Below are 13035 nucleotides of genomic sequence, written 5' to 3'. Positions count from 1 at the left end.
TTTTCTATTTCCCTTGTAGCTGGTGGGATCACAACCATTGTAAATAGTCTTGTGTCCTCTTCTGTCCCTGTGTTTTATTTCAGCAATGCAATCAGCACCACTCTATGCTTAACTATTGCACTAGCACTCCTAAATACTAACAGGCAACCAGGTCTTCTGTGCCAAAACTCTGGAGTCTGGAATCTGAGTCAAGGTGTGCTACTATTTTAGCTCACAAAAATATAGCCAGTGAGTGTGCCCCCTGTTACCTTCTGCCCAAAGGAAAATCTCAAATCAGCAAAACTCTGAGTTAAAGGTGACCCATCACCCAAAGTATTCAAAATCCTATTTTATCACGTTAGTCAAGCAAAATTAACTTTAATTACACTATATAAATTATTTGAATCTTGTTTCCATCAGTCTGGGAAGTCATAATTATAGCAAGCAGGCAGGAGCCATTTTGTGGACACTGTTATTAAGGCCAGCCTTGCATCATCTCAGAATCTTGTTTGTGCACCAGAATGGGGACCTGATGTCCATCCCCATGCCCTAGCTACACAATTAAATGGTAAAGAGAACTGGGGAATGTGGGGAGAGCAGTGACATTTAGTAAGTGCTGAATGGAAAGTGAAAGTAATTGTCTGCCCCGCCCCTATGCCTAAGACATAGAGGAGGGGCAGACAATATTTGATTGACAGCTGAGATTTTTAAATGCGCTTACAGCTATAAATGCTTTAATAAAAAATAGAAATTGGATTTCATGTTTAATTTAAAGAAGGACTTTTATTATACATATTTTTGTGTCTGGGTGCAAAAATGCTTTATTCAGTGCCACAGACAGTACTTTACTCAGCTTTTGCTTTTTATAGGCCCTCTCCATCTCCACCAGGGCAACAAGAGGGAGCCTTATACCAATAAATGAACAAGTTCCTTGTGAGTGCTCTGCTTGATCAAAACAATACTTCAACAGTAGTGGTGTAATAAATGTAGAACTTAACCCAATCCAACTAGAAGCCAGAAGCACCTAAGAAATGTAAAATGCAGTCAACATGCGCTTCCAAGGTCAGTAAGGTCAAGCAATGGTATTCTACAGTTATCCATATCACACACTTCACTGAGATACTAAAGAGTGTTTCCCCTTTGAGACTTCTTGACAGATTCTTACATAACTTCCTTCCTTTGGTTAAGTGCAACAATTCTGCTGCTCTGTAACTTGCATGTCTGAATGACCCACAAGGTACGGGGTAGGAGGGGGATGCCTATATGCCTCCCCAGCCCCATTGTTTGAATTGAGCACAGAATCCATAAAAAAGAGCGGTGAAAATATTGCCATTTGGGTCAAACCAGGTTATGTAGGAGTCCTAACACTCATCCATACAAAGAAGTACATGTACCCTAACTCACGTAATATATTGTGTCACTTAATTCTCCCCCACACTGTTCTGTGTGCCTTCTAGAAACTTGATTGGTGCTTGAATCATTGAGATATGCAGTAGATTAGGTTAACCTTGCTAATTCCTCATGCCAATAAATGATGGGTTACAGCAGAAACCTGGCATTTAGTAACATTCTCACTTATATAATGATAGTGTCTGACGGCAGTTTCCTACTGTGCATTTAATTCAGCTCCAGCCATTGGGAATTTTATTCATAATAATTGAATGTGAGCTTCAAGTGCTTGGAACGTGTCCTTCTAATAGCCCCTTGCTACTAATGGTTTGGTACAGAGAGTTTGGCCAAAGCGCGAATGGAATAATCACATCTCCTAATATTCTCTTTGGAGCAATGTTTAAATAAGACATTTTAATGACCCAGGGTTTCATTGACTTTATATTACTGGTATTTTGGAGATCAAAGGATTTTCCTGAAACATCTCGTTAAGAATATATAACAGAATATAGAAGTATTAAATTCTAAGAAACTGGGAGAGGGAGATATATAACCCATACATCCACTTGCTTGTGATGCCCTCAGATCTTGGGAGTCATGGGCAAATGCCATGAAATCTAATTTCTTTAGGGAATGAGGCTCTTTATTGCAGCACATCAACTCCATAGATCTGTCATAGGATGTGAACCATAAGGGAGTTTCAGCCATTGGCATAATGTGCAAAAGAGAGTTCTGTGTCGTTTGGGAGTCAGAAATCTAATTTCTTTAGGGAATGAGGCTCTTTATTGCAGCACATCAACTCCATAGATCTGTCATAGAGTGTGAACCATAAGGGGGTTTCAGCAATTGGCATAATGTGCAAAAGAGAGTTCTGTGTCGTATGGGAGTCAGTAATAGGAGGACAGTGGCATTCGGTAATATCTTGTACTGCGTGCCGTGGCATTCACTATAAGACTTATTTGCACTGTGTTGGTTGATATAAAGAGAATGTAAAAGTCAAAACATTGGCACACATATTCTTTATGCACATTTCTGTTGCTGTCTCTATATCTGCAATTAATAATCATAAGATTTGTAGTCATATTGTATGGCCAAGGTGTAGGGAGTTCCAGTTGCACATGCAGCAGGTGCATTGGTTCCCCCCTTCACCTCCTGTGGCTCCCCTCCTTTCTGGTTTCTCTACTCGACTAATCTTCCCATCTAACCAAGTCCTGTACTTGCCAAAGAATCCCACAGGCTGTATTTGCTGGCAGAGTGGTAATTAGTGCTTGGATAATTGGTAATTATGTGTTATTTACACAGTTCTTGAAAACTTGCCTGAAATTTTTTGCTCTTCTTGCTGTTTTTCTAAGAAGAGATGCCAATTCCCTGACTTTAATTGGTAAACTTCCACCGTCAGGGTTCATAAGAGCCACGGACATCGGGGAGTGACCAGGAAGGGTCACCAGACGATTAAAAGGGAATAGCTAGTGACTTGGTAAGTCTTGTATAAGTACAATGTGAATACAAAACTGTATATGCATTCATATATAATAAAATCTATAGTTGTATTTAATGGGGCAATTTATTGGACAGAGCATAGATAGAGACCTAAACCACAACTTCTTGAGATTCACTGACATGTTGGCATGAGTCTGTGGAGATTGGAGATAAGGGAGACCCTGCTGATGTCTTTAGAGATTGGCCACTGCCTAGATAAGTTCATTCTAGAGAAAAAGGCAACTTTTTTTTATCAGAAAAGTATAAGGGGTGCAAGGTAGGGTGCACAGTGCAAAAGATGGGGTAAACCCACTGTGTTTTTGTATCTGAACTGTAGAATAATTGCCACAAGTCTTTGCACTTCAAAATGGAGCACAGAGTCTAGCACTTCCCTAGTTGCAGCACAGTCAGACCCCCAGACTGAAATATTCAGTGACAACCCCTTCGGTGCTAAAATCCTGCCTGAAAGTCACAAAGTTTCTGATTTCTTTTTCCGGAAACTTTATGACTTTCGGGTGCATGCGCAGTAGATCCTTGCTGGTAAATCCCTCTACTGCGCATGTGCCACCAAATGCTGGAGAATACAGGAAGAAGAGCGCAGGGGGCGAACAGGGCTGCCGTGAACTCAACAGGAGAGGAACTGCACGGAGGGGTCAGTAACAAGTTAGGGGCATTTGCCCGTGGGGGGGAGGTAGGGAGGGGGGGGACACAGGGGAAGGGGGAGAGATTTTAACACCGAAGGGGTTGAATTCTCCTTTAAGGGGAGCTGGTTTGCCCCATAGTGCTCTTGCACTTCTTTCTGGGGTCAGTAAATTACCCCAGTTTGTTAAATGAAACTTACGGAGAAAGTGTCTGTTTGATTGAAGATTACTTTTCCCTCCAGTCTTTCCATTAGTATTGACTGGTTGGTACCGCTCAGCACCTTGGAGAGACAGCTTGTCCTCCTCTGGCCTATGGTGTAACTATCATATTCATGCAAATTAAATGGTAAGAAAGGGCAGAGAGAAGCCTGAGGAGGTTCCCCTAGTGTCTTACATTGGCTCTCTATTATTCATTCATCCTGCAAAATATTATATATGATATCATTTGGTTTTCAGTTTACACCAAAATCTCTGCAAACAATTCAACTGACATCAAATCACTTCCAAATCCCTAATCCTTGTATTCCAGTGGGAAGAAAATCCAACCTCATCCCAGCCAAATAATGGCATTTTTTGGTGGCATATTTGCTTCCATCTGTTGCATTGTGCTTTAAAGTATCATGACTTCAAGGGTCTGGATCCAGATTGGTTAATTGTGAAAGATTTGGACACATCTGGATCCAGTAAGGGTTAAATTGGCACTAGCATATGTCTGCCGCAGTGGGAGAAATAGAATTACTGCAATATTTAGGGTGCCAGGGTTCCTCAGCACCCATAGGAGCACTTGCTCATAAATCGGCATAAAACACAGGGTAATAATGGAGCTTGGAAGTGCAGGGAGTTGTTTTGATGCATGAGCACTAATGTACAGTACTTTTTTTCTAAGAAGCATGTCAGCAGATGCCAATAATAGCAAGCTACTGTAAGCAAAATAGTCAGCACAACTTTGTTAAATCTTCATACTTTGTCTGGGTGCAGGTTCTTCAGTGGCCACTTCCCACCAGCAAATGTAGCAGAGATTCGATATGAACAGCACCACAATATCTTGTTATAATAAAAATGCCTTTATTGCACACGTATAGGGCATAACCACAACATTTCAGGCCTCACTTGGCCCCTTTTCAAGCTAAACTGACAACAATTACACCACTATTTAAACTCTTGGTGCCATCTTATAAAAGCAAGCTACTGTCCAGCACATCAAGCTAGAAAAAGTACACAAAAGGGCAACAACGTTAATAAAGGAAATTGAGGTGGAGATTGTGCTGAATAGGGTATATAACCCCTACATACTGTATATAAACATATGTGGACCGGAGAAGAGTAAGAAGCATACAAAAGTTGAGTAGGAGCAGAGCTCCCTGTATCTCCTGGGGGTGACACCACTCGAATCCAAGACAATTTTGCTATGAATTCCCACCGCAGAGGAGAGAACCTTCCTTGAAGTGAAATTCATTCTATGTTCTGCGCCTGAGAATATGACTTGCATTGTAATATATTCCCCCTGTTTTATGCGTGTGGAGAAACATTCAAGGCCTAAAGATTTGTGCTTTGTTTTTATTGTAGAAGTCTGAATATTTATTAGAACATATATTTATATCTGTGTCCCAGGAAATCCAGAATAATAGCCTTCTGTGAGGCAGAATATTTATTCAGTGCAAGGTTGATTTTTCAAAAACCCGTTTTTTTCCAGTAAATTAAAGGAATATTCATTTGGCGCCTGCTGGGAAATGACAACGTTCCACGTCAGGCCGATTAAATAGCTTGGGACACTGGGTATTTACTGGATATATCTATATTAAGCACACGGATATCATGGTGGGGGGGGGTCTCATAAGAACAGTGGAACAATTAACAAGCAGAAGGTCTGTCAGACCCCAATCTTGGGTCATATATATATATATATATATATAGAACTCCAATAGGTACACACACACCGTTTTTTTTCCGTTCAAGGTTTATGTGAATATCATCCACATTTTTTTTAAAAAAGTATTTTTTCTCTGTAATAATAAAACTGTAGCTTGTACTTGATCCAAACTAAGATATAATTAATCCTTATTACAGGCAAAACCAACCTATTGGGTTTATTTAATGTCTACATGATTTTCTGGTAGACTTAAGGTACGAAGATCCAAATTACAGAAAGATCCATTATCTGTAAAACCCCAGGTCCCATGCATAATGGATAACAGGTCTCTTAACTTTATCAGGAAATCTGACTACCAGAATAGCTAACTAAACAGGCCAATGTTGGCTTGTCAGCATAGTTGGGTAGTAGTGATGAGTGGGTCAGATATGTTTCAACCCAAACTTGGCCTTTACCCACTACTTCCAAACCTGCACCTAACCCAAGCAAAAGTCCTCTTCTACTTTATGACCCACACCCTCCCTTCTACCCAAATCCCTTCTAATGACTCATATATGGGTGGAATTCACCATTATAAGAATGGGCTCAGCACTGTGACATCACCAAAGGGGTGGGGCCCTGCTTGTAGTCTGACACCCCCATTCCATCCAAACCTTCTTGGTCCCAACTTGCTCAACCCACAGGTAAACCCATGGGTCCTGTGAGCGCCGGTCCTTCTGCTCATCAGTATTTAGATCACCCAGTGACATGTTTCCTAGATTTCAGAGGAAAAGCAAAGTGAGAGGGAAAAAAATTAACAAATTCCAGTTAGACAGATATAAAGGGAATACAATAAATATTTAGCAGAATGTGGGCAGCGTTCCCTAAATAGTGAGATACAGTCCGTATGTTATCCTACCAACTCTGGCAACCAAAAGCAGGGCATAAAGGGGGTGACAGTTGACATCTGATCCTGGCAGACGTAATTGCTACTGGGCCAGCAGGTAATGGGTAAGCGATACCGACAGTAGGGACACTGTAGGATTCACTGTGTAGAACAACCCTTTAACACTCTGATCCCCACTCAGTACTTCCATGTCCTGCTCTGTTCCCCATGCTGCATGCATTCCTCCAAATGATTGTGTTAGTTACTCTTTAAGTCTGGGGGCAAGAAATTCAAAGAATCCAAGACAAAACAAAAATATTATTTATTCTTTTTCCAATTTTCATCTTCTCTTTCCTGTAAATCATTCGTCCTTCTGTGTCAAAGCGGATTGAGCATCAAAGACAATCTATTTCCTTTGTAGAAAGTAGAGAGGAGAACACTCCGCCCCCGATGTCCATTAAAAAAGAGAGAATGAAGGGAAAAAATAACTCAAGGTTCTGCAATAATTCATTGTAGGAAGCGGGAAAAACATTACAAGCGGGAAAAACATTACAAGTTGGCAAGTGGGAAGGCAATCTAGAGATCTGGTGCCCCAGAACCTGTTGCATGTATCCAGTTTGTTCAATTTCCGCTATCTAAGACACAACTCCCGGTATCTAGAGCCTTAACAGGTCAGTGGTGAAGGACCCACTGATTATTTTAGTTAATTTGTACATGTACATTTGCCTAAATCCCAAATAAAAGTAATAGAATGGGGTATAATGATATTCTGGTTGCTGGACTTTCTTTCACTTTTGACAGTGTACATATCTTAACAGATTCTGCCTTGTTCTTCAAAGCCATTGTACTGATTTTATCCTTGGAGGCCTTTTTGTTAATTATTGTCTGGTGTTATTATAATTTTACAATAAAGGACCAATTAGGTTCAGCTCCTTTTGAGTCCTGTGTGGAACCAATTTTTGAAACCAAGACCCGATCCAGACCCACACCCAGACCCACAAACCACAGTCAGGACCAGGTCAGGTCAGCCAGGCACCATAGGTACATGAAGGGGAGGGAAGTGACAAAGGGAAGAGTGACAGGAGGGAAGGGAGAGCTATGGAGGGAGGGAAGAGCGAGAGAGTGGAGGGACAGAGTGGAGCGCAAAAGAGAGGAGGGACAGAGGGGAGGGTGACAGGAGGGAAGAGAGAGCGACGGAAGGGAGGGTGACAGGATGGAAGGGAGATCGATGGTGGAGAGGGTGACAGGAGGGAGGGAAGAGCGATGGAGGGGAGCTTGATAGGAGGGAGGGGAGAGTGATGGAGGGGAGGTTGATAGGAGGGAGGGGAGAATGACGGAGGGGTGGGTGACAGGAGAGAAGAGAGCGCAAAGGAAGGGAGGGTGACAGGAGGGAAGGGAGAGCGACGGAGGGTAGGGTGAAAGGATGGAAGGGAGAGCGACGATGGAGGGGTGGGTTACAGAGGCAAGGAAGGGGAGTAAGACTGAGGGGTGTGAACACGGACTAGGGGTAGGCAGAAGACAATTTTAGAGGTAGCTGCCTAGCACCCCCCCCCCATCATTGTGCCCTAGGCAGCTGCCTCTTCTGTCTACCCCTAGTTCTGGCCCAAAGTTTTACCTGCTTGGATCAGCTAACTGACCCGTAATACCTTATCCACAACCCTATCTGCATCCTGCTGACTACTTAGAAACAGGGAGTGCCGTTACTGTAAAACGGAAGTGACATCATCAGAAGTTTTAACAAACATGTAAAGGAGTAAAACTTACTATTGATAATACCGTGACCTGTCCTTCAACCCGCACACACCCACAGACCCGCCAACCTGCATCTAAACCCACACGCGAAAGTTCTACCTGAAACCCACAGGTTACCTGCTTTTATTTGCAGGTAACCCACGGGTACCCAACCCACTGCAGGACACTACTTTGAGGCCTAACATTTAGCCAGGGCCCTGATATTATCATAACAAGTTACAAAGATATAATAAAAATATATAATTACAGTTGTCTGAGCCCATCAGCCACAGATCAAGAATATCTAGGCCATGAAATAATTATTCACCCCAAACCTGTCTGACTGATAAGGATATGCTTCCAGGAGTATCTAGAATATTAAAAAAAGGCATTGTACCTATATATGTCCCTGTCTGACCTTCATGCTGGATTCCCCAGCCAAGGCTCTGTGATCCCCGAGTTTTGGAACCACAACAAATACCAGATCATGCAACAATGTTAGTTTATATGCAATATGGCACCATGTTATACAGTATATAGTACCAGTGGGGCATCAGATGGGTTAAAGTACCTTCTAATGATAACATTTGCCTCCACGTCGGCCCCTTGTGTGACAGCTTCACATACGCTTATTGACCAGTAAGGGAAATAACCAGACACACTAATGATTGAGCTGCGCCCACTCACTCCTTCCTATTGATTCATATCTACATAATAACGAGCGGCTGTCTGCTCCCATTCTACAGTTTAATGGATCGGCTTCATCTTCCTACTGTTCCTCCTGAATCATGTGAGCTTTAGAGCAGGGGCTAGATAACCTGACAGGGACATTTGCTTTGTCTTTATGTGTGACTTATCCTCCCTTTATCCGATTCTTTTTCAACATGGCAGCTTCATATGAATGTTAACTTTCTTATACTGAATATTTGTATGTATACATGTGAGAAGGCGCTGCCATATTGTTTCCCTTATACACTACAGTGTGAGGGTATATTGTGTGCCCAGGCCCCAGAAACTTCCTTTTCTGTATATTTGTATTTATACCTATGGGTGAAAGGGGTCATACTATTTCCCACGGCCATGTCAATGTTTCTCATTTAATACCCTATCTGAGGCTTCTTAATAGCTCAGCTTCTTTATTAAACTCATATTAAGTCCCCTGTTTACTTTATCCTACAATCATTTTGTCATTTCACTTTCAAGTAGAATTTTCCTGACTTTTATCCTCCCACATCCCCATGGGCATTGCCTTTAAACAATAGTCAGGCAACCTGTGTTTGATTGTACAGCGCTGCGAAATATGTTGGCGCTATATAAATACACATTAATAATAATAATTCCGCCTTTAAAAGCTATTCACAAAATGTAAATAAAAACCCAGTATACTGCAACATATTATCATGGGTTAAGGCATGCTGGGAGCTGTAGTCCAGTAATATTAGGGTTGGATTCTTAAAGTAATATTGCACAATAAATGTTTTTAACAGCACTCAAGGGATATTCATATGGGTGAATATTCTTGCATCTATAATTATGTGAGCAGCATTGTCATTGGGGAATTCTCTTGCATCTGTTTTTGGGCATATATATATATATATATATATATATATATATATATATATATATATATATATATATATATAGATATATATATATATATATATATATATATATACTGTATATATATATATATACAGTATATACTAGAAGGTGCAGAGGGACAGTTTTGTGGAGGTTTTATATTGCTTATCTCCTTACAATCAGTGCTTAATAAGAGAGGATACCAGAAACCTGGGTCAGATCTCAAGAGCCATTGCCCTTAGTTTAATTGTTTACATGATATCTTTCAGTTTTTTATTCTCAGCTCATTATTAGAAAGTTCCATTCATATGGAAGCGCCCGCGCTGCTTAATAAAGGTATTAGCTTCAGACATGAGCAGTTAATCAAGCTATGATTGATTCCACTGTGCATTGCTAGCGCTTTGATGCACTTTAATTAGGTTGTAATAATGGATTAATAAACTCATTTAACTGCTATGGACATGGGACACGTGTTCTGGGTTTCTTTCAGGTACTGGATCTTCTGTCTTTAATAAATGACATGAGAGGGTGTTGTAAAATCTCCATTACAGTGTCCCACTGTGCCCCCAACTCGTGTTAATAATTGGCGCACAGTAATGAGAATCATGCTCATTGGCACTGTCAGCCATCAAACTGGTATCCTACATAGGGAGATTACTGTGCCATTTGTCTTCCCCATGACATTCTGTGACATCAGAAGGGAGGGCAGACTGCTGGGCAACAACTCTGTGTTTAAAGCTTCCCACTTCAATTACAGATCTGCCGAATTCTAATTGGAGGATTTTGCATTTTAATGACCCTGGAGAGCTGGGTAAGTTTTATCAGGCAGTACTGATTACAGCCATGATAGTGAAAACAAGTTGTAAGTATTGCTGTAGTGCAACTACACTTTACTTCCCCTTTGTAATTTCTGATTCCATTGTGATATTGACAAGCAGAATCCGCACTGTAATCACAGTGTATTAAAAAATCATGAACGCAGATAGGGATACATCTCATTGGTGGATTCTCTTAATCTGGGGGATTCCTAGTATTGAGAACCAGGGGGAGCAAGTTTTAAGACAGCGATTGGGTACTTTTTAAAACTCAGTTCAAGCTGGGGCAGCCGTGGTCTGAGACAACCTTTCATTGTTCTGTTGGTTTAGTTCAAAAGCCCAAATGATCAGAACTTTGGGAAGTGCAGAGGAACAAATCTTCTGATGCCCCATGTACTTAAGAACCAAAAAGCTGCTGCCCTAGGCACAGGTTATATATAAATATATATATATATATATATATATATATATATATATATATATATATATATATATATATATAGATATATATATATATATATATAGAATCCGTGAAGAGCCGGCACAACTCGTAATTCGCTGTGTTATTTGCCTGGGTGCAAAAGCATCATGAATATCCAGAACCAAAGCGAGCACTCTCAGGTCTTATTAGTCCAATAAAAGTGTTTTTATTTAGCAAACATTTTGCTAAATAAAAACACTTTTATTGGACTAATAAGACCTGAGAGTGCTTGCTTTGGTTCTGTATATATATATATATATATCTATATCTATCTATATATATATATATATATATATATATATATATATATATATATATATATATATATATAAAGCAAAAAAACTTCCGCACACATAGGTCTTGATAAGTGAAAAAAAGCTGGTAGATATATATCATGGAAGGGCCTTGACGGCTTGAGTTTGTAAGCCGAAATGTTGAAATAAATCTACCATCTTTTTTCACTTATCAAGACCTATGTGTGCGGAAGTTTTTTTGCTTTATAGATATGAATTTTTGTTCCAGCACCTAGGCATCACCATGGCTATCTGAGTGCACCTTATATATATATATATATATATATATATATATATATATATATATATATATTAGGGATGCACCGAATCCACTATTTTGGATTTGGCCGAATCCCCAAATCCTTTGTGAAAGATTTCGGCTGAATACCGAACCAAATCCAAATCCTAATCTGCGTATGCAAATTAGGGGTGGGAAGGGGAAAACATTTTTTACTTCTTTGTTTTGTGACAAAAAGTCATGTGATTTCCCTCCCTGTCCCTAATTTGCATATGCAAATTAGGATTCGGATTGGGTTCGGCCGGGCACAAGGATTCCTTCTGAAAAAGCGTGAATCCTGGCCGAATCCAAAACCAAATCCTGGATTCAGTGCATCCCTAAGATATATATGACAATGGTCTTAGGTGGAGACCGAAACGTTGACCTGTCTTTCTTTTAAATGGATTAATAAAATTTATATTTTTTAATTTTTTCAAACAACCGGTGTGCTCCTACTTCTTCCACGATATATGAATGAGCAAAAGGAAGCAGCCGGGCATTTAAAATGGTGAATGGTGTGCGGGAGGCCTCTGGACTAGATATATATATATATATATATATATATATATATATATCTATATATATATATATATCTATAGATATATATATATATATATATATATTTCTATATATATATATATATATATATATATATATATATATATATATATATATATATATATATATATATATATAAATATATATTGAAAGGAGCACACACCACCACTAATAAAGGGCCTGGGTGCTGGTGAATAATTAATGTAGAAGAAAACAGAGCATAGCACTCATCAGGTCATTAAAATGTGAAAAAATAAAACTATTTATAATGTTCTGATGAGTGCTATGCTCTGTTCTCTTATATATAGAGCCTGATTATAAGCTGATAACCCAAACTGGGGAGGGGCAGCCCTCAGGTTGTCATCTTACAATATATTTAAGTGCATGGGGCACCAGAAGATGATAAAGCTATTCCTCTGAACTTCCCAAACTTGACAGATCATCTTTAAACTGACAAAATTCTCAACTGCCCCAATCAGGCCTGGACTGTGATTCCAAATGTTATTTCAAGTACACAGAGGATCTGTAGGTTCTGGCTGTTGGGGCTGTTTGGGCCTCAATAAAAAGTGACTGTCTATGTCATCTTACAGCAGCCCCTCTGGGAATTCATGGCCTTATGAGATTCTTTATTATGGTGATTCCCACCTTGCTGGTAGATATATAGATATTTGTGTGTGAGGTTTAAATGATGTGAAACAGACCTGCACTGCTGTCTCCACGGGACACGCAGCATCCAATATAAGTGCAAAGAAGCTGTGAATGCAGGAGATGGGATGTCTGTCGCCTATTTGCCCACGTAGGATAAGATCATTTGTTTGCTCCTTGGCACAGAGCAAGAAGCTTCTCTTTGATCAGTTTGCCTTGAACATAATGGCCGGAGAGCTCTCTCTTTTCTAGCACTAATATAGCCTGAACAGCCATTAACAGAACCTGAAATAAATCACGGATTAAAGGGTTAAACCAGAAATCAATTTCTAATTTGTACAGACGCTTATATAAATATATAGAGCAAAGAAATCCGCACTCATAGGTCTTTTGTGATGAAAAAAATGGGTTTATTCAACGTTTTGGCTCTT

This window comes from Xenopus laevis, chromosome 5L (assembly GCF_017654675.1).
Source record: "Xenopus laevis strain J_2021 chromosome 5L, Xenopus_laevis_v10.1, whole genome shotgun sequence".
NCBI classification, from domain to species: domain Eukaryota; kingdom Metazoa; phylum Chordata; class Amphibia; order Anura; family Pipidae; genus Xenopus; species Xenopus laevis.
This window is presented reverse-complemented; position numbering follows the sequence as displayed.